General features: G+C 40.7%; 1 protein-coding gene across 1 annotated transcript in view; it reads left to right on the top strand.

Annotated features, from left to right (window-relative positions):
* The first annotated feature begins 4,380 nt into the window (after positions 1-4,380).
* Positions 4,381-18,808, top strand: part of DPF3 (double PHD fingers 3) — a 173,865-nt gene continuing 159,437 nt past the window's right edge. The window contains exon 1 of the mRNA XM_052692202.1: positions 4,381-4,398. The gene's annotated coding sequence lies outside the window, so the exon portion shown is untranslated. The remainder of the gene's footprint in view (positions 4,399-18,808) is intronic.

Here is an 18,808-nt window from a genome sequence, read left to right on the forward strand (position 1 = left end):
GGGCACAAACTGCAACGTTCCATCTGAACGTGAGAAAAAAAAACACTGATTTGCTGTGGGAGTGGCAGAGCATGGGAACAGGCTGCCCTGAGAGGCCGTGCTGTGGTGTCTCCTCTGGAGTCTCTCCCCCTCCTGGATGCTTTCCTGTGCGACCTGCTAGAAGTTGAAGTGATGGATCTCCAGAGGTCCCTTCCAACCCCTTTGTTCTGGTTTTGTCACTTTCAAATTTTAAATATTCCAGGTAAATGGGCAATACAGTTTTATTCCTTCCTCTGAATGTTTAGGCCTTGTGCAAGCTTACTGCGCATACTTGTGAGGATAATTTTGAGATGCTCTTTCAATCTGTCCCTTACTCACCTGGTCTGTGTTTTAAATTAATTGAAGTTTAAGTTCCCAAAATGTATGGATTTAAGTGGCCAAAGAAAGCATGCTTTTGAGAGTGGGAGCAGGTGGAAAGCTTACACACAGCTTGTATAGTTTGTGAGCACTATTTCTTTGCCCTTAAAAGGTAGATGACCAGCATGGTCTGGTTCTGAGGCATCTTTTCATTGGCTGTGTCTGTTTTTCATAGTGGTGATACTGATTTTCAGCTTTCACGAGATAATTCTGAACTTCGTGCAATAGCAGGAGTAGAATAGAAGACCTTGTAGATATCTGCATAAGCAGCCCTCTCTGTGAGCCAATCTGTTACTAATACTGTGGTTGGTGAAGACTGGAACCAGCATGGTTTACGTGGTGTTGATACTTGATGTAAATTTGGTGCTTGATACACCAGTAAACAAGAGTCTAGGTAATACCATTCTCCCTATTGTTTCCTGGCTGGTAGGTAGTAATTCAGAATGTCAAACATGTTACAAACAGTGTTTGTTATACCTGCTTGTTCTGTTGGCCTGGTTTCAGCTTTTTAATTTCTGGTGCCTGTGAGCAACGCTGAAGGTTCTGTGACCAATGTGCTGTTTGTAAGCTGTGAGTTGGACTCCACTGAAGTAAGATTTCCATCAGGGGAGAAGTATGTTAAATGATCTGTTTTTTCACTTGTACTGCAAGCTTTTTATGGAAGCTTGTACATATGAATAGACTGGAAGAGATTTCATAGGTCACTGGGTTGCTCTCTGTGTCTATATATGTGTGCAAATAAAATATATAAAGTAAAATACTCCCTCTACATGTACACATATCATGCTTCCATTGATCTTTAGCAATCATTTGCCTGGTCTGTGTTATTAAGACCTCTTTTTTTATTAAGTCATTACCAAAAACGTTTTTCTGATCTGTTACCTGAACGCTTATTGCTGCAATTTGAATCGCTGCTTCTTCCTCTGCCTTATATATAGACAACAATTTATTCCCTTTATCTCTGCAACCTTATTAGATATTTGGAAATTGATGATGGTGTCTCACTAAAGTCTCTAGATTAAACAGTGGCTGAAGAATGCCAATTCCTTTAGGTGGCAACTTCTAGGCCCAATCATTCTTACTTGTTCTTTTGTACCCTTATGGTGGGAAACACAAGGTTCCCTTGAACTGTGTTCCTAAAACCTGGGCACACTATTAAGGATTACCTAGTTCTCAGGGTGTTGTAGGCTGTACTCAGGTATATAAGAGTTGCATTTATGGTGGTCCAACAGTGTTAACTTCCATGAAGCTCAATGACTGAAAAGGATGAGGGGAATTTCAGTTTGAGAACTGCTGCATGTTCAGTTACATCTATTTTGGATGGATGTAGTTGGCTGAGCTTGGGCTGATTGCCATTGAGTGCTGCTCTTCTCAGGCCAGATCTTGGACTGGACTGCAGAATGCAGCCTGCCCTTGAGTTCTGTCCCTCATTTGCTGTGGTTGTATTTTCTGGGTAGTCCATTAAACACATGCATGTAGGGCTATACTTAGTTTATTTGCTAGTAAAATTTGAAATATAATTGTGAATTGCATTAGAATATTATTATATATATTTAAAAAACAAAACACAGCAACAGCCAAAAGAAAACAAGCGCGCTTTGCTAATCATGCAGGGATTTGTGCTTCAGATGCTGGGTTAGGCTTATTGCAGGCCAGCGTGCTGCTGCTCAGCTGAGCTGCAGTACCTGAACCTGTGTGCATTTTGGTACGCCTGAAAATTGTAATTACTGCATGCAAATTCTGTGCTGAGGATTAAGCTGTATGTTTTACCTCGCACTTATTGCGCACTAAATCCTGCGCTTTCTGCCAGTTAGAACTTTACTTACACAAAGCAACTCAGTAAGCTTCAGTAACTGGAATATGCACATGGCCCCATGATCTGCTTGTAAAGTGAAATCAAAAGCAGGAGTGTGTCTGACAGCATGACTTAGCCTTAATTTAATTCCAGTGAAAAAGATCCTATGTGACTTCATATATATACTTCATACCTTAGAAGGCACTATATGTGCTTCATACCTTAGGAGCTGCAGTAGCCTTGCAGTGACACCATGCAGAGCTTTAGACGTTTTTGCTTATAAAAGTTACCACTTGACTTTTGTTTTGGTTCTCAGAATATTCTGTTGTCCCACAGGACGCTCTGCTGTTGGTGCTGAAAATCATTTTTGGGATCTCCTGCATCAGGTCGTGGAGGAAGGAACAAGCTGCTGCACCATTCAAGGATTTTAAGGTGATGAATTATTATTGTTTTTGTAAGTACCAATAGCTTGCTGCATTTATTTTTAAATTTCAAGCTCCCAAAGCAGTCCTGATGATCTTTGAGGTGCAGCTCCACTAGGGTCTGCTTGGTGGCGTACTAATAAGGAAGAAGATCTGATGAGGCCCACCAGAGAGCAGCAGTGCACTTAGGCAAAACTGCTGTCTCTCAGCTCTGAAGGGTATTTTGTTAAGATCTCTTTTGTAGCAAGTATTGAATTTCTATAAAAATCAATTTAAGAAGCAAAAATACACCGGGAATTCTCTTTGCAATGCTGCTTAGGGTGTATTTATTTGTATTTATAACTCTTAAGGTCCAGGGGTACTGATGCTACATATTTGATTACTTGAGTTCTCTCTGCGTAAGAAGGTGAAATTTTCTCCCGAGGTATCAGCTTTGTCTCCTCTAAAGGTTGTGAAAAAACTTGAAAAATCTACAAATGAAAGTGGACTTTTACAGTCTGTCATTGAATTAAATAAGAGTGTTTATTTCTGGTTTTTGTTTTTGTTTTTTTTTTTTAATACAGTACTTTGGCTGTTAGTATGGCTAGGAGTATTTTTATGCCAATGAGCAATTCCTGGTAACTTTGCCTATCAGCTCTTAGTATTTCACACCTGTATATATGGTTATTTTTTAAGTTACCAGTTGATACAAGTTCGGACTACACTCTGAGACTATCTGCAGTGTTTTTCTTTCTGGTATTCTTAGCAGACTTTGATCAGACTTTGCCTTCTCTTTGGTGCTGTTGGAAATGTTCAGATATGCTTTCCTGAGTTGAGAATTCTGTTGATTAATGAGTTTAGCTTTGTTTTTGTATTTGTTTTTGTTTTCCCTGCAGGGTTAAAGAGAATAAAAAGTCATAATGTTACTTTATGTGAAACTTATAATCAGGTCCTACTTTTGAATTACCTAAGTGCTTGGGAATGTTGAACTGAAAGACACTTAGGTTCTATTCATACTTTTGATTAATTCTGTGGATGGACTTCATGAATTTGGCTTAACAAGGTGATTTTATTATAGTTATGCAAGCATAAGTAGTTACCAACAATTTATGTTGGCAGAAATTGAGCTATGTTATTATGCTGGCCTACATCATGGGAACTGTGTTCCAGGAGATGTTCTCTGGTAAAGGCCCATTTCTGAGATGCCATCTTCACTTGTCATCTTTCTCCTGTGAGAAGCACAAGTGAATGGGCTGTTTGCTACATCAGCAGCTGCAGATCACTTGTGTGTCTGCTCAGCCCAGGGCAGAGCTGTGCTACTGCTGCTGCTCAGAGAAGGTGGGAGGAAAAAATCCAACAGCAAAATACCAGCCCCAATTCTATTTGACCTCTAAAGGAATGGTTTCAGGGAGACTTTGTCATGTGCAAGGATTTACTGCTGTCACTTCTATGGGTATTAGAACTCAAGAATGCAAGGTAAATGGTATGGAATGCTGTACTTATGTATGAAAGCTGTTTTTGCAGGATGAGCATGGTCTACAGTATTATGGAAAAAGTTTTATGGAAAGCCACTTGTATGGGAATTGCTGAGTGATGGCCTGAACCACTGATTGAGCACCTGGGGAAAGGAGCTGGTCAGCCCTGAGAGCACAGGTGAAGGCAATTAGCTGTGAGCAGAAGGGGTGGAGCCTGGCTGCACCTCTCTGAGACCCCATTTAAGGGCTGAGTGCCACTGGGGACGGATCTCTGGTTGGAGATCCCTCTCTTATGGAGTTTCTATTGTGAGCCTTGATCTTCAAGAGACAGGTGGGAACTTTTTCTTTTGTAACATCCTCCTATTGTGCTGGTCCCTTTGCTGTTACACTGCTAATACCAACAAATTGGTACTGTTTTGCTTAGTCAAAGTTGAGCGATCGGAATGATATTTCTACCCAATTCATTTTTAGGGTGAAAATAAATTTTAAGTTTAGGAATTCAAAATATAAGTATCTCTACCATGATGGTTGCTCATTTTGTTATGCACGTGTAGATTTGTTTGAGATCTCCCTAGGAAGCTAAGCTGTAATTAAGACACTGGTGTTAAATATTGCACATGTTACTGTGTATGTCTTCAAGTTGCTCCTGTTGACTCTGGTTCTAAAGTGATGTTAAAAAAAAAGAAAAACTCTTTCTCTCTGGGCAAAAGAAGGATTTACTTTGCTCTTTTGGTTCAGACTTACTCTTCTTGTGATGTAACACAGGCTTCTGTGAATCAGCCAGTTTTTGTCAGTCTCTGTTGCAGAAATAGCTGTGCTTTAGTGCTGTTTTTCTTTCAGAATAATATGCTGTCTCTCAGATAGCAATGATTTAGATATCTGTAAAGTCCTTTTGACCACTTCTGATGTTTTAGCTAAATGTCTTAAATATAGTTTATCTGCATTTTGATCAGTTACCTAATATCTTAAAATGTCCCTTGCTGATTTGATGTCTATCACTGTTCTTTGTGGGTGCAATTCAAGAATTATTAAATGATGTAGCAATGTTTACCTCTTCTGCAGGAGATGGAGGTGTGTGTAAGTTATATATGTATGCACATGTGAATGTATCTCAATCTACAAAATCAAGAATTCCACACCACCCTTTTTTTGTATGCATAGAGAGAATACTATTTTGAAGACCTAGGATCTGGGTTTCAGGGCAGAAGTGCCTGCTCTGCCTTGTTTCCTCTGGTGATGTAGGTCTTCTGTTTGTCAGTTCAAAACAATAACTGGCTTCTTTGTTAATAATTTGTGGTTTGTTTGTTTGTTTGAAAATGTAGTTTTGGTGAAAGATCACTCTTGCAGATGATAAAATCACTTGTCAAGCAGGTAAAGATGGTAACAAAATTTTACACTGCTGGAACACACAACTGGCACTGGACCTTTTATTCCTTGTGGAGATGTTGTTGAGTATCGTATTCTGACAGTCTGGTCTTAGAAGAAACCTCTCTTGAATACTGCTGTCCTGCATATCTGTAGGCGACAAATTAGGAATCAGTGTTGGAAGGTTACATTCATAGTATAAATAATACCATTTTTAGAGTGGTAGCAGCTAACAACTTTTTCATTTTTCTTCCAGGCTCATTTGTTCAGTTCGTGGGTATCTAATACACAAAGTGCTTATGATTACAAGACTGATTTTTAGCTTTGTATTTAAAAAAATCAGTTAAAAGAACTTGTCAGAATCTGCAAGAAAGCATTTTCTTTTATTTTTTTTTTGGGGGGGGGGGGGGGGGGGGGGGGGAGGAGGGGTGCATAGGGGGAATCAAAATCTTGTGTGCTGCTCCATTTTCTCCCTTGTCTGCTTTGGACGTGAGATTGTAACACTGCACAAAGAGATGTGAACTGTTTTGCTTTACGCATCGATAGTGGATGTCAGGTCTCTGACAGCTGATTTCCCACTGAAGGAAAAACTGGTGACACAAACCACAGGAATCATCTTTTTAGTGGATTTAAAAAAAAATATTAAATAGGCAGGCTTTGGGCAGATGTAGAGACCATGATAATACAGGAAAAAAACCCTTCTGCAAAAATGTTGATGTGGAAACCTGCTTCACGTTCAGAAAGCAGTGCTTAATCTTTGAAGTTGATAGCAACTTAACTAAAAACGTGGTGTCACGAGGGTGCTAACACTTCGTTTCGCAGAGTCTATATCCTGCTCACATCCAAAGGAAGGTAATTCATAAGACTTGTGTACAGGAAGCATTATAATCGTGTGAGTGTGGTTCTTAGAAATGCGCAGTAAATGAACAGTGCTGTCTTGGAGCTCAATTATCTTAAATACATTCCACACAAGATGTACCATCTTGTAAAAGTACTGTTTGAATGATGCAAGATGTACTTGCTTTGTCTCTTACTCCACCTGAGTTCTCTTGTTTTTGAAGACACGTAGCAGAATTTTTTGCTTCAAGTTGCCTTTTTTAAAGAAAAGCTAATAATGGGTAATGAGAGTTTTATTGAGTAAGAATTCCTGCGTGCAGTCCTCAAGGGGAACAGGGCAGAAGGAGGAAGCTCAGTGCAGTGTATGCAGATTAGTGTGGGAGGCTTCCTGTTTCTCACATGTAAAGTATCAAGAGAAGCTTCTTTTGAGGTCGTTCAGGAGTACATCCTGAAGGAAGACAGGTGGGAGGAGGGAAGGTGACCACAGGTAAGCAATTTCTGTATCTATACATCAGAACATTTTCTAGAAGGTATCTGTGGGTTCTTCGATTTGTTTGGTGGCAGGGAAAAGGGTTTGGAGGGAAGTAAAGATTGATCTGCAGATCCTAGTCTCATAATGGTAGTATAAAACTTCTACTCATGACTTGTTTACTATTTATATGCTTTTTAATATTCTGGATACTTCTACTTTTATTCTTAGATTGCTGTGCCTCTGGTCATCCTAACTGCATGTATACATTGGTGTCTGACTTCCGTGTTGCTTCGAGTCTCATCAAGTTCTGTAGGCACTCTGCTTTGTGGAACCTTTCCTGATCTGCAGACTGTTTCTCTTCTGAACACTGCATAGGAGCTAGGAACAATGAACTGTAGTCAGTCCTAATTACTGCTATGAGCATCAGCCTGTAGATCTCAATGAATATGCCCACTGCAGAAGACTGTCCCTGGGAATGGCAGTGTGGGGTCTGTCCCATAACTGCATACTGGGATAATTTCTTATTCTTAGCAGTATTTTGTAAGAAGGTCTTCAAAAATCTAAAGGCAACTGAAACTGCATGTCTGCTTTGTGGAACTGAAGCAGTAATTGTTTCACATACAAGATGTTATTTATCACTTTAAATTCCAAAGAAGCCACAAAAAAGACCAACCCAAAACAAGCCAACAAAACAATCAAGGAACTTTAGCTCTCAGCTTAATTGGGTAGAAACTGAAAGAGGAGGTAGGATATAGATGATGTTTTATAGGCTTGGTTGAGCTATCATTTCCCTGAGCAAAGCATTTTCTAATTGAGAGCTGGAAAGCTCTGTGGGACGCAAGGAAGGAATAGCCAAAGTAACTGGCTGTAGAGCAGTGCAAGTTGTCTACTACAGCCTTGTGGGAAACAAGAAGGATGACAGGGCACTCTGTATAAAGTGGTGGAGAGCTTCCACAGGCTTTAAGAGGCTACCAGACTGAGTGATTTAAGCTGTATTAATAAACCAGCAAGATGTAATTGTTTGGTTCTTTTTTTTCCTTCCCTGCCTGGATAGTAACTGGGTGCAGGGTGACTCAGCATTTACCTGCTTTCTTTAAAAACTGTGCCCACTTTTGTAAAGCTAACAGACATTACTGTTATATCATCTGGTAGAGCATCCTCACCTTCAATACTGAGCATAGCTTGTCACTTCAGTTCAGAATACCAGATCTGAAAGAAAAGAAAAATACAGATGGTGTGTGTATGTAAGGTCAAGGTCTAGGAGAACTTCTGAGGGAAAAAAAGTAACTTAAAGGGGAGGAAATATTGTATGATGGTAAGTCAGCGAAGTAGAACTGCCCCAGTTGGTTCTGGATAAAATTAAAATAGCAAATGAATGTCCTCATGCGGTGTGTAGGTCTGCTTATACACTGTGTCCAACAGAGAAGTGCTGCCGATCTGTAGAGATCGTCTTCTAAAAATTGCTGAAAACCTCCAAAACTAAAAAGGGCAAAGATGGCTCCTGCTGAGTTGAGTTGTGTGGGAGTTATAACGTGCAGTTCCCAGCAAGCTTCTGTGAGTTGACTGGAAACTCTCACAGAGATCTTCTTGAAAACTTAACTTACGATGTCCTTTCATTTGGTGGGACCTTGCTTTAGGGCAGAGCACGGGAAAAAATCCATTGCTTCTAAATTCCCAATTCTACTGCTGATGAAATGATGTGGAATACCCTAGAAATGTGTTGTCTGATATTAAATGGGTACAGCCTTTCTGAATTAGTGCAAGATGGTTTGATGCAATGAAAGAGTTTCACGGGAAAGAGGTTATTAAGTGGCCCTGATTTCTTTCTCGCTTTTGCTGGTTGTTACAAGCAGTGCTACAGGAACTGGAAATGATGTTATTAAAAGTTTTGTATGCAGCACAGCCACAAAGGATGTGGCTGTGCCTAATGAGGGCAAGAGCTTGGGACTTGCAGTTAAAAATAATTTATTCAGGCTTAGCTATTGCTGTGGAATCTGGGGTCTGTGCTGCTGCTGGCCTGTGTTGAGCTGCAATACAAAAAAGTGTAGCATAGAAGAAACACTGATCTCCAAATGCTCCGTGAATGTGTGCCACAGATAGGTCCTATTAGTTGTGTTATAGTAGATATAATCTGAGGATATAAGCAATGCCATGAAGAGATTGTCTTATCTAAGCTGTTCTAGCTTTAACATATTAGATGTATCTTACCCGTTAGGGTGAATGAACTCATAGATGTTCCAATATAAAGTTGCCTCCTTAGTACTTTGTAAAACATTATTGACATTATTGGTTTATAAACCCATCTGTTTCCTCCTTCATTTCCTATGTTCAGATTTGTGACCAGCATTTATGCTGGGCTTGTGTGAAAGCTTTGGCATGATGGCACCAGTTGAGGGGCTGCAAGTCAGCACCAACTGCTCTGGCTCCAGAACTAGCAGCAATACTGCTGTACTGGCATGGAGCAGTGTCTGAGGCAATAAATCCTGTTTGATGGCCCAGCAGCTCCTTTCTTGTACTGAGCTGCATGTAGTTTTGTTCACTTGCAGAACTTACCTTAAGCACGGCGCTTGGCTTGTACAGTTTGCTGTGGTAATTTGGTCCAACGCAAATGAGCTGCGGACAGTTCCAGATTTACTGCGTCATGGTGTAGCCAGCAGGTAGGCAAGACTGGCCGTGGAGTATAAAGACACACCGTGGCAGATCTGATGCAAAGCCTATTTAAGTCTGTAGAGTTATTTTTATGGAATTTAGATTAGGTGCTAAACCCTGGAAAGGCATTTAAAAGTTCCTTACCCAAGAACTTTGGAATTTCCTGAGAGGGATGCAAAGTGCACCTCTTCTGGATCATCTTGCTGAGTCAATACGAAGCCATTGACTCCAGATATCAAAACAATATGTATGTTACTTATTGTATGTTACAGTTTTTTGTTATTTAGAAGTATGATGGGTCAGATGTGTGATGTGACTACCTGAGTTAATCCGAAGAATGACTCAAGTGCAGTCTTGTTATTTGGGGTGTAGTAACTTGGCTGTGCCCTTTAATGTTCCTGATGTTAATGAACAAATTATAAGACTGCTTATTTGGCTTTTCCACTGCATTTTGTTTCTGCCTGCCACAGTACCTTCTTTCCTGTAGGAGGCTCTTTGTGTGCACTGTTTGTGAACAACAGTCTGGATTAGTTACTGCTGCTGATTTCTTTTTTTCAGGCTATTTAATTGTACTCTGTCGCTCATCTGTGGTGTGATGGGTTGGTGGGTTGAGTGGAAGAATGGCAATCTGCTCTGTATGTGTGTGACAGCGTTACTGTCCTGCCCAAATTCCAAAATGTTTAAGAGTAATGCCAGGTGCATTCACAAAATGCTGGTGACAAATCTTTTCACTCTACTGCATCCTTTTCAAAGGGCAATCCTTCGAGCTCTTTGTACTTCAGCAAAAATTGGGCTAAGTGGAAGGCTTTGAGATGTTGAGGCTGCTAAAGACTTTCTTCTGGAGACAGTGTTATGTTTATCCTTTGTCCTCAGAGGAAAATATTTTTGTAGTCTGATATTTTTTTTTTTTCTAGCTCTAAGGAAAGACCTATCCATAATAAGCTTGAAACCTACTTTAATTTTGACAGATGGAAACCATGCCATAATGCGTGTGCTCTTGGAACAGGAAATATCTGATACTGAAATCCAAAGTTTAGGTTTATCAAGGGTTTCCATTGACTGGTACTGTTGATTTTTGGCTTCTTTTGAGTGTAACAAACTGCCTAATGACTCATTCTCATCATTATGAAGCAAATGTTTAAATACTCTAAGTGGCTTCTTTGTGATGTAAGACTTTAGGTAAATGTCTCATGCACTTCTTTGGCTCTATAGGCTGTGATTAACAAGTCTCGCACACAGTAAATCTGACCTCAGGTACTTCCTTGAAGAATCATCGTATGGCAAAGAAATACTGAACTTCTTGAGTGTTTTCTCATCTTTCACCTGTTTTTTTTTTTTTCTTTTTTTTTCCTGACTAAAAATTTTGGCATGAAAGCATTCCTCTGTGTAGGTGTTCCTCTGATCCTTCTGTTTTGTTCTTCACCTGAAGCATCATCATCATCCCTATAAATTCCAAGTTGGCTGCTGCATGAATAATTAAAATCCTGCAAACAGAACTATGATTTCAAGTGAGCAGAGCAAAAGCAGATAAAACGCTTCAAAAATTGGCTTTCAGGAAGCATCTCTACACTAATAAAGCAAATTGAGCAGACAGACAAAGAATGCTGTGTATATAGCATTAGTTTAAAGTTGCTTTTGGATGTAATTTTGACATTGTCCCAAGGCTTCCAAACTGACTTCAAAGGTTAAATGAGTCTCGGTAGGTCTGTGTTCATGCCTGCATGTGCATGCCCAAGTGCCGCAGAGGGACTGTGCGTGTTTGCGTGTTTGTGTGTGTTTGCATGTGTACAAAGAATGGTCAAAATAAAAGTCCTGGGATGTAACCTCTCTGTCCTTGCACAGAGCCACGGATCCAGTGCTCTTGGAAAAGCAGGATGGCACGCAGCAGTCCATCACAGCTGGATGTAGGTACAATGCACTCAATGCACGTACGTGTATGATATTTAAAAATACAATAGTAGTGGGGTTGCAAGTTCAAGCCCTCAAAAAGTAGAAGAAACCAGACAAAAGGTTTTCTTCGGAGTTGTAATTCAGCTCCTTTGTGGGGCTTGCATTATAATGTAACTTTCAGTTGCAGAGCTGAGTGCCTTTTCCCCTCTCTCTGCCCTGGTTCCATGGCACAGTAGGAGAGGGAAAAGCCAAACAGTGCTGGCCCTTCCTGCCACCTGGTGAAATGATTTCTGGCTGAGCAACCATTACTGCAAAATCAGCTGGACTCCTGAGGGATCTGGTTGCTGCATCCCAACAGGTTTCTGCTGGTGCTTTTCTGTAATTTAGTATGCAGCTGGGGGTGACTTTTTTTCCACAGAAACTTTGCAAAGGCAAGCATGCGTTGCCTCATTCACAGAGTTCTGAATTTCAAAGCCATGCAGGCATACAGTCACTCGAACTTGCTGTTAATTTTTCTTTTAAGACATCTTGATTGCCCTTGCTGTTGAAAATGCTTAGAGTGCTTGTTTCCATATGCTCTGCTTCCACTCTCCTGCCCCATTTAAAAACAAAACAAATCCAAAGCAAGCCTGAATGCCACAGACTTGTCTAAGGAAGAAACCTTCTAATTCAAGAACTGAGTAGTAGGAAGCTTATGCAGCTATAGAGCTGGCAGTGCTGACGATGCTGTTTAGGATCCCGGTGTGCCCGTGTCACGTAGCTTAAGGAAGGTAACGTTCAACCGCGGGGGAACGTTTCCTGAGAGTGCGTGTGCATTATTGCATAAAGAAACTTGTTTATAAACAGGCGAACGCGAAGTAATCGCTTTGCCTGTGTATGCCGAAGCACGGTGTACCTGCGGCAATTGGAAGGGCGCTTTGTTGTGCGAGGGCTGCCGTGGAAGCGTCTCACAGCGAAGGGCTCCGCGGGTCGCCGCCAGGGGGCGCCGCAGTGCCGGGCTCTGTTCGCCGCCCGCCCAGGTAAGCGCATCCGCGGGGCGGGCCGGGGCTTCCCCGGGGATCTCGTTCTCCGCTTTGGTGCTGCTCGCCCGCTTAGGGCGCGTCTGGGTGGAGGCAGGCGGGTCGAGCAACTGTTACGTGATAGTAGCAGAAGTACGTGCACGTTGCTATTAGTTGGTTTCTTTCAATATTTTTTCATTCAGGCCGTGCTTTCATAATTATAAATCCCAGATATTGTGCTTTTCAGCATAAATGCCAATTCTTTTGGGGATCAGAACTTCTAGATCTACGCCTTGGCTTTGGACAGCACCAGTTTCTCTCTGGGCTGACTTTGCACAGAATATTTCAAGCATGATGTGTATGCATTTCAAAAACTTCCACGTGGATGAGATTCTGCTTTACTTCACACTGCTGCATGCACAGAACAAATCTGAATGGCAGTATGAGCTGCTTTGATTGTGACAGCATTGGCCAACACTTCTTCCTCTTGAAGCCAAACTTGGCAGAACCAAGCCTTAAGGTTAGAATTGTGTATTTCAAATGGGAACAGAATCTGAGTGGCAGAGGTTTTGTTTGTTTGTTTGTTTTTAAAGTCTATAGCCTAAACATTCAACATTAGGGAGACTAAAACTAGGTCCGTCAAAGCAATGACTCCCCAGGCTACCTGATACACAGCACCAGATATAGGGACCTGGGTAGAATTTACACTGTGTTCATCTTGACTTGTGCAGCTGTATTGCAGCACATACAAATACTTCATTCTGGTTTTTAGGGGTGTCCTATAGCAATGTGCTCCTAGTTCTAGTGACTCCACACTGGCTATATGCTTTTGCTCTGATTTTAGATCCTTTCTGCTAAATAAATTTTATCAACCATTACTTCCTAAATCTCTATTCCTGTTTCATCCCAACATTATCTGATACTTAGAGTCATATAATTGTTTTGAGTTGGAAATGACATCAAATGTCATCCTCTGCAATGAACAGGGACGTCCACAGCTTTATCAGGATGCTGTTTGTGTTGCTTCTCTTCCTAGTTGTTTTTTTTTTTTTTTTCCTGCAAGGTATTTAATAGCAATGCTCCCCTTTAGCAAATGAAAAATCTCAGTGACTGTGCAGACAAATGTGGCAGTTTCTTGCTGAAACAGGGCCTGGTTTTCTTGTTATGACTTTTCTGAAAACCACGTAGATATTCCATGAGCCTTTAAGCAGAGGAGTTAGTGTGCCTGTGTGAAGACACAGCCTGGCAACAAAACTTTTACAGTGGGCTAGAGTCTGTATCTTTGGGAATGGGCTGGGGTGGAATTAAAATATGCTGTAATCACAAAATGAATGCCTATTCCCCTAGCATTCTTGCTATGCTAACAAGTGGGGCAGGTTTGAATGTCCACAGCTCTCCAGCCTGGGATAGCGCCCAGCTTTGGAATATAACCTGCTTACGTTTGTATCTGGAATACAAGTGGGATTCTCATGTTCAATAATCAGAAGGAGGGAATGTGAGTGAGGGAAACAGCTGCATGTCTCTGGCACCGCGCTTTGCACACTGACCCTTGTTGTGTAACCTCAGTGCTCCAGAAGTTTGAATCCATTTCAGGAGGTGGGCATTTATTTAGCTGGGAAAAGCGTTAGCTACTGAATTATTCCAAGTGTATAAATAGAGTAAGGAAATCCATCGCTTGTCTGATACAAGAGTGATCTTAAGCAGTAAGCACCTCTCACCCACAATGAATGCAAGTGTATTTCAGACCATTCTGTGCTGTCTTTCTCCTTCTCCCTAAAGGGATTTTGCCAATGGCTCTGTCTAGAAGGATGACTAGAGTGGATGATTATGATTGCTAAAAAAAAATATTGCTATGTGGAGAGAGAAAATGCTTTAATAAAAAGAGCTCGGAGAAGAATTAGCCAGTGGCTAGGAGAGAGTAAGAAGCTATTGCAGGGCCAAAGGGGAATGGCAAAGAACGAAGGGTAGTTGTATTTGCTGGTACCATTTCTGAAGGATTGTACATGAGGTAAGAATCAGTCCTGGGGCTCTCTATTCTGTGGCTGTTGGCTTCACTTAGTTCCTGGAAGCTGAATTCCCATTGCTTGTGTTAGGTAGCAAGATGCTGATGCCTGCAGGAGCCAGACAGGGAGAATCTCCCCTAAGAAAATAATTTAGTAAAGTATTCTACTTTGTGCAAGCTGGAGCATTGCAGCAGCAGCTGTAATATTGTTCCTTGTAAATGTTTTTACTCAAAGAGAATTGTTCTAATGCCTTTAGATCATATTTCATGAAGGCTTTAGCTGTACACACCAGATGGGAGGGAGCATTTTGCTGTGTGTGAGATGGACAAACCCTTTGGGTTTTTCAATTAAGTGCAGAATTCAGCACATGGAAGACACTGTCCTTAGTAGGTGACCAATCTTATTTCTAATTCCACAAAGTTCTGCTCTGTTTAAAAACTGTAGTGCTTAATTACTCTCAAAAAAGATAGATACCAAGCAGTCTAAATGTTATGAGGTGTCTTTGAGGTATCTTCAGATATGTCTGATGGCTTCTCTCTTTTTCTCTCTTTTTTACTGATGTTGAAGGTGCTGGTGTTTTTTCAGAATTAGGTGCTGGGATGCCCTTAGCTGGTTGGCCTTTAAAACAAAAAAAGATTGTGGAAGAAATAGCAAGGTATGGCGCTTGGATTTTCTGCATGTGGCACAGCTGGCTTTGTGAGCTTCGTGTGATGATGTGCTTAGATTTCTGTTTGACTCCCAAAACTTGGGTAGCAATCCTTTCTATCCTGCCTGCCTGAGATTGGGAGATGGAGTAAATAATATTATATGTGTGAGTACTACTTGTAGCGATGTGGTGGCATACCAGGTAACAGGCTTGAGACACTACAGCCTACTTGAGCTCACTGGTAACTGCTATTAATTATGACTTTTGCGGTCTAAGCTTATGTTTGTAGGTATTGATATAAATCAGAAGCAGTGATGCTGATGAAATTAGTAGTTCTATATATGCAATATACACGAGGATGAGAGTCTGGCTTGTATGTGTATATACATACACACAGACACAAGTAAATGTTGAAATCTTGCACTAGACAGTCTTTCTTGGACTTGCACAAGGGTTCTACAGGATAGTCCTAGAAATAGTCTAACAAGCAGCACCAGTAGTAGCAAAAATGTGGGCTTTGCACCAAATACTATTCCATCAGCTACTTTCTTTGCTTAGAATTTCATAATAATCTGACATTCTTAGCTACTCTCTGTTGAGGCAGCACCATAACAGCATCAACAAAGGCCTATCACCTCTAGCAGAAGACTGAGCTTTTGTAGAGAAATTGTCATACTGGCTTAGATGTGCTGCAGAAATGGATGGGGCAAGAGTTGCAAGGCAGGGCTTCCTGTTGCAGGTGGGCCCCGCTATTAGCAGGTGTCATTGACACTAAAGATGTTCCACCCCTGTTTAACACGCCCCAAACAACAACAGAACATTGCACCCCCAACAAATAGCTCTCCACCCTTAGTGAAGCTGTTTCTGCATACAAGATTTTACCAAAACAGCTATCTCTGTGTAGGAGTATCAGTAAAATTGTGAAGGAGGTACTTCTGGTCTGAGAGCCTGTTTGGATTAGGGAAATATGTATCAAATTAACTCCCTGGGTACAAGTTGTTGAGGAGACTTAGGGGCAGGAAAATCAGGACTGGCTTTGCTATGGCTTTGTGACTTTAATTGCTATTACTTTAATAAATTCCTAGGATCTATTCTGTGTTATCCCAGCACCTTGTGTCCACTGAGATTTCCGAGAGTCTGCCAGCTTTAAAGACAGCCTTGACCTAAACTGGCATTTAAACAGGTCGGTCAGTGCCTTTCTGTTGTTTCCCTCCTCTAGCAAAATAAAGTTGGATGGGAAACAGAAACAATTTCAGGACGCTTTTAAAGCTCCTTCTATTTAGCAGATTTTAAAAGGTAACTAAACCATGAGCATCCTATTCCCTCTTACTTGTTTTCCTCTGGTGCTTGGCCAGTCAATGCAATAAAATGAGCTTAATGCCTTCTTACCTCCTCACTAATTCCAAACTGCTGTTTACGTGGATTGTTTTCCTTTCCACCTTCACCAATACATCAAGTTTTATTTTTTTTTTTTATCCTGAACTTTTACACAGAGAAAGATATTTTGAGTTATATGATGGCAAGATTTCAGTCTTCCTTTTATACCCAAATTCTTTTGGAAGTGAGTGAACAAAAAATAAGGGAAGGAAATAAAAAGTAAAGTTGCAACACAGTAATTCTTCTGTATTTCTATGGAAAAAGAGCTGACAGCACTGAAAGTTTTGTTAAACACTGACAATAAATATCTGATAAATACTAATAAAAATGTTATATGGTGAGAAGTTTTCAGGTTAAGTTTAATTTTCAGTGTAACTGCTTTATGTGCTGCAAAAGTAGCGTGTTTTAACAGACTTCCAATAGTAACTGTTCCTTTAGCCCTGTAAGATCTGAAATACATTTTAGAAACAACAAAATAAGTCCAAATATTGAAAGAAAACACGTTATTGTTCTCAAGCTGTGTCTGCACAGCTCAATTCTGCCTACAGTTTAAATAAATATAAAAAACCTTCAGAGTGCAGTCACCGGGTAGTCGCAGTCAGATATTCATTCCTTTCTCTGAGGTGTCCCATCAATGATGAAGTAAAGGTGAAGCTCTTCCAATCAAGAGCTAAATTCCAAGTTAATGCTCTTTGAATAAATCTGGCAATTTGTTTTTTTTTTGTGAGTTGTCATTTTGTTTTTCTCAGGTAGAGTTTCACCGTGATTCATTATGCTCGATCCAAGCGTTAAACCTAAGATCCATCATAATTATAGTGTGTCCTCAGTGCTTGTGAGAAAGAAGACAGAGCACAGAATTAAAACTTTGAGAAGTCAGAATGAGGCCTGCAATGAAGCTAGCCCTGAGGTTTCAAAAAGCTGTTGCTGTAGCTATGGAGGGGAATTTTGCTTTTAAGAAAGCAAGAAAAAACAAAACAAAACTGGAGGCCACCTTTTAAGAATGCGATTGCCAAAGTTACAAGGAATGAATCATTGGCACTGATTTTTACGCTGCGTAGCTCCGTAGTATCTTTGTTATGCTGACTGTGTCTGATTGCTGGTGATGTGTCTGCAGAGGGCTGCTGTTGAGTCTGTAACATTGACACCCTGATACTGTCCTCTCCTCTTTCAGCTAACTCAACTATTGGGAAAGATCAAAGAAAAGGAGGAGGAGGGCTGACAAGAACCAGTGTATGAGATGCCTGCAAAGCTTTAAATAAATAAAAGGGAGTTAAGGCTTCGAATCTGTTGCAGGATATCTGTGGATGTGGGGCCCTGTTTTGCTGTAACAAATTAAGTCTTCTCTCACAGAGCATGCTATCGTGCTTGTATCTTTGTGAATCCCATCCTTTGAATATGAATAAGTTTGAGCAAAGCACAGTTGTATATTACTAGGCATATCTGGAAATATTAAAGCTAAAAAAACCCCTGTGGCTTCTGGTAGACTACCAACTGCTCCTTTTGTTTCCCTGCATAGCAAAATTAGATTAGTGGCTTTCAGTGTTAGTATCTAGTTTGTTTCACTTTCCAATTCACAAGAGTTGAGGAATGTGTAAGCAAGAGCCTAACCTTGTCTCCCTCCAGAAAAGAACAACTCTACATGAAAACTTAAGATAAAAGGGAAAATAGGAGCAATAGGAGCAAAGGAAAATAGGACAATGAGCAGAGGGTAAAACTTTTGCAGTGAAAGGTTCCTCGGCTGAAATAAAGCTTTGTGGGCCAAGCAGGAATGTTTTTGATCCCTCGCAGAAAGTAGCAATGTATTTGGATTAACATTTGGAGGGACAGTTCAGGATGGTCGCAATATGGTCTCTGTGACGCTTCCAGCACAGTGGAAAGGACCCTGTTTTTCTCCTACTTGGTTTCTGTGTGCCAGGAGGTGAGGATGTGGATTGTGCCTTCTGGAGCTCTGCTTGCTCCAGCCCCATAGGATCAGAGTGCTTTAGGCATCATGCTAATGCCAGAGATTTTACTTTGTTATATCAAAATCTACCTTCCATTTTTAATGGTGAGAGTTGGCTGTTCAAGCAGTTGGCAACTATTTATTAAAAATAAACCAGTATTATCTTCCTTTAATGCCAAATGTTTTTACAGTGCATATATTTCCTTGAAGCCTTCTTGGACTGTTTTTGGTAGATTTGAATCAACTATCAGAAGTCAAATTGGAATGTAAAAATCATGAAGTTGGAACTCAGTGGGTATGGAAGTGAGGTATTTCAGATGTGTGGGCTTGAATTGATGCTCATGCGTGGTTTAGATCCGCATTAACTGTATTGATTAGTGACTTACGGAAGCCCAAAACCAGAAGACAAATGAATCTAAAACCTTTGTTTGTGAATGATCAGTTGATGATGGCGTGCTGTGTGTATGTGAATATGCAGCTCTTTGTGGTATGGTTTGTTTTATTAATAACATTTTGTAATGGCTGTCTTACTTTCAACTAGTAAATCAGTGAATAAGTTACG

Source organism: Tympanuchus pallidicinctus, unplaced genomic scaffold, assembly GCF_026119805.1.
Source record: "Tympanuchus pallidicinctus isolate F22 unplaced genomic scaffold, pur_lepc_1.0 scaffold3, whole genome shotgun sequence".
NCBI lineage: Eukaryota > Metazoa > Chordata > Aves > Galliformes > Phasianidae > Tympanuchus > Tympanuchus pallidicinctus.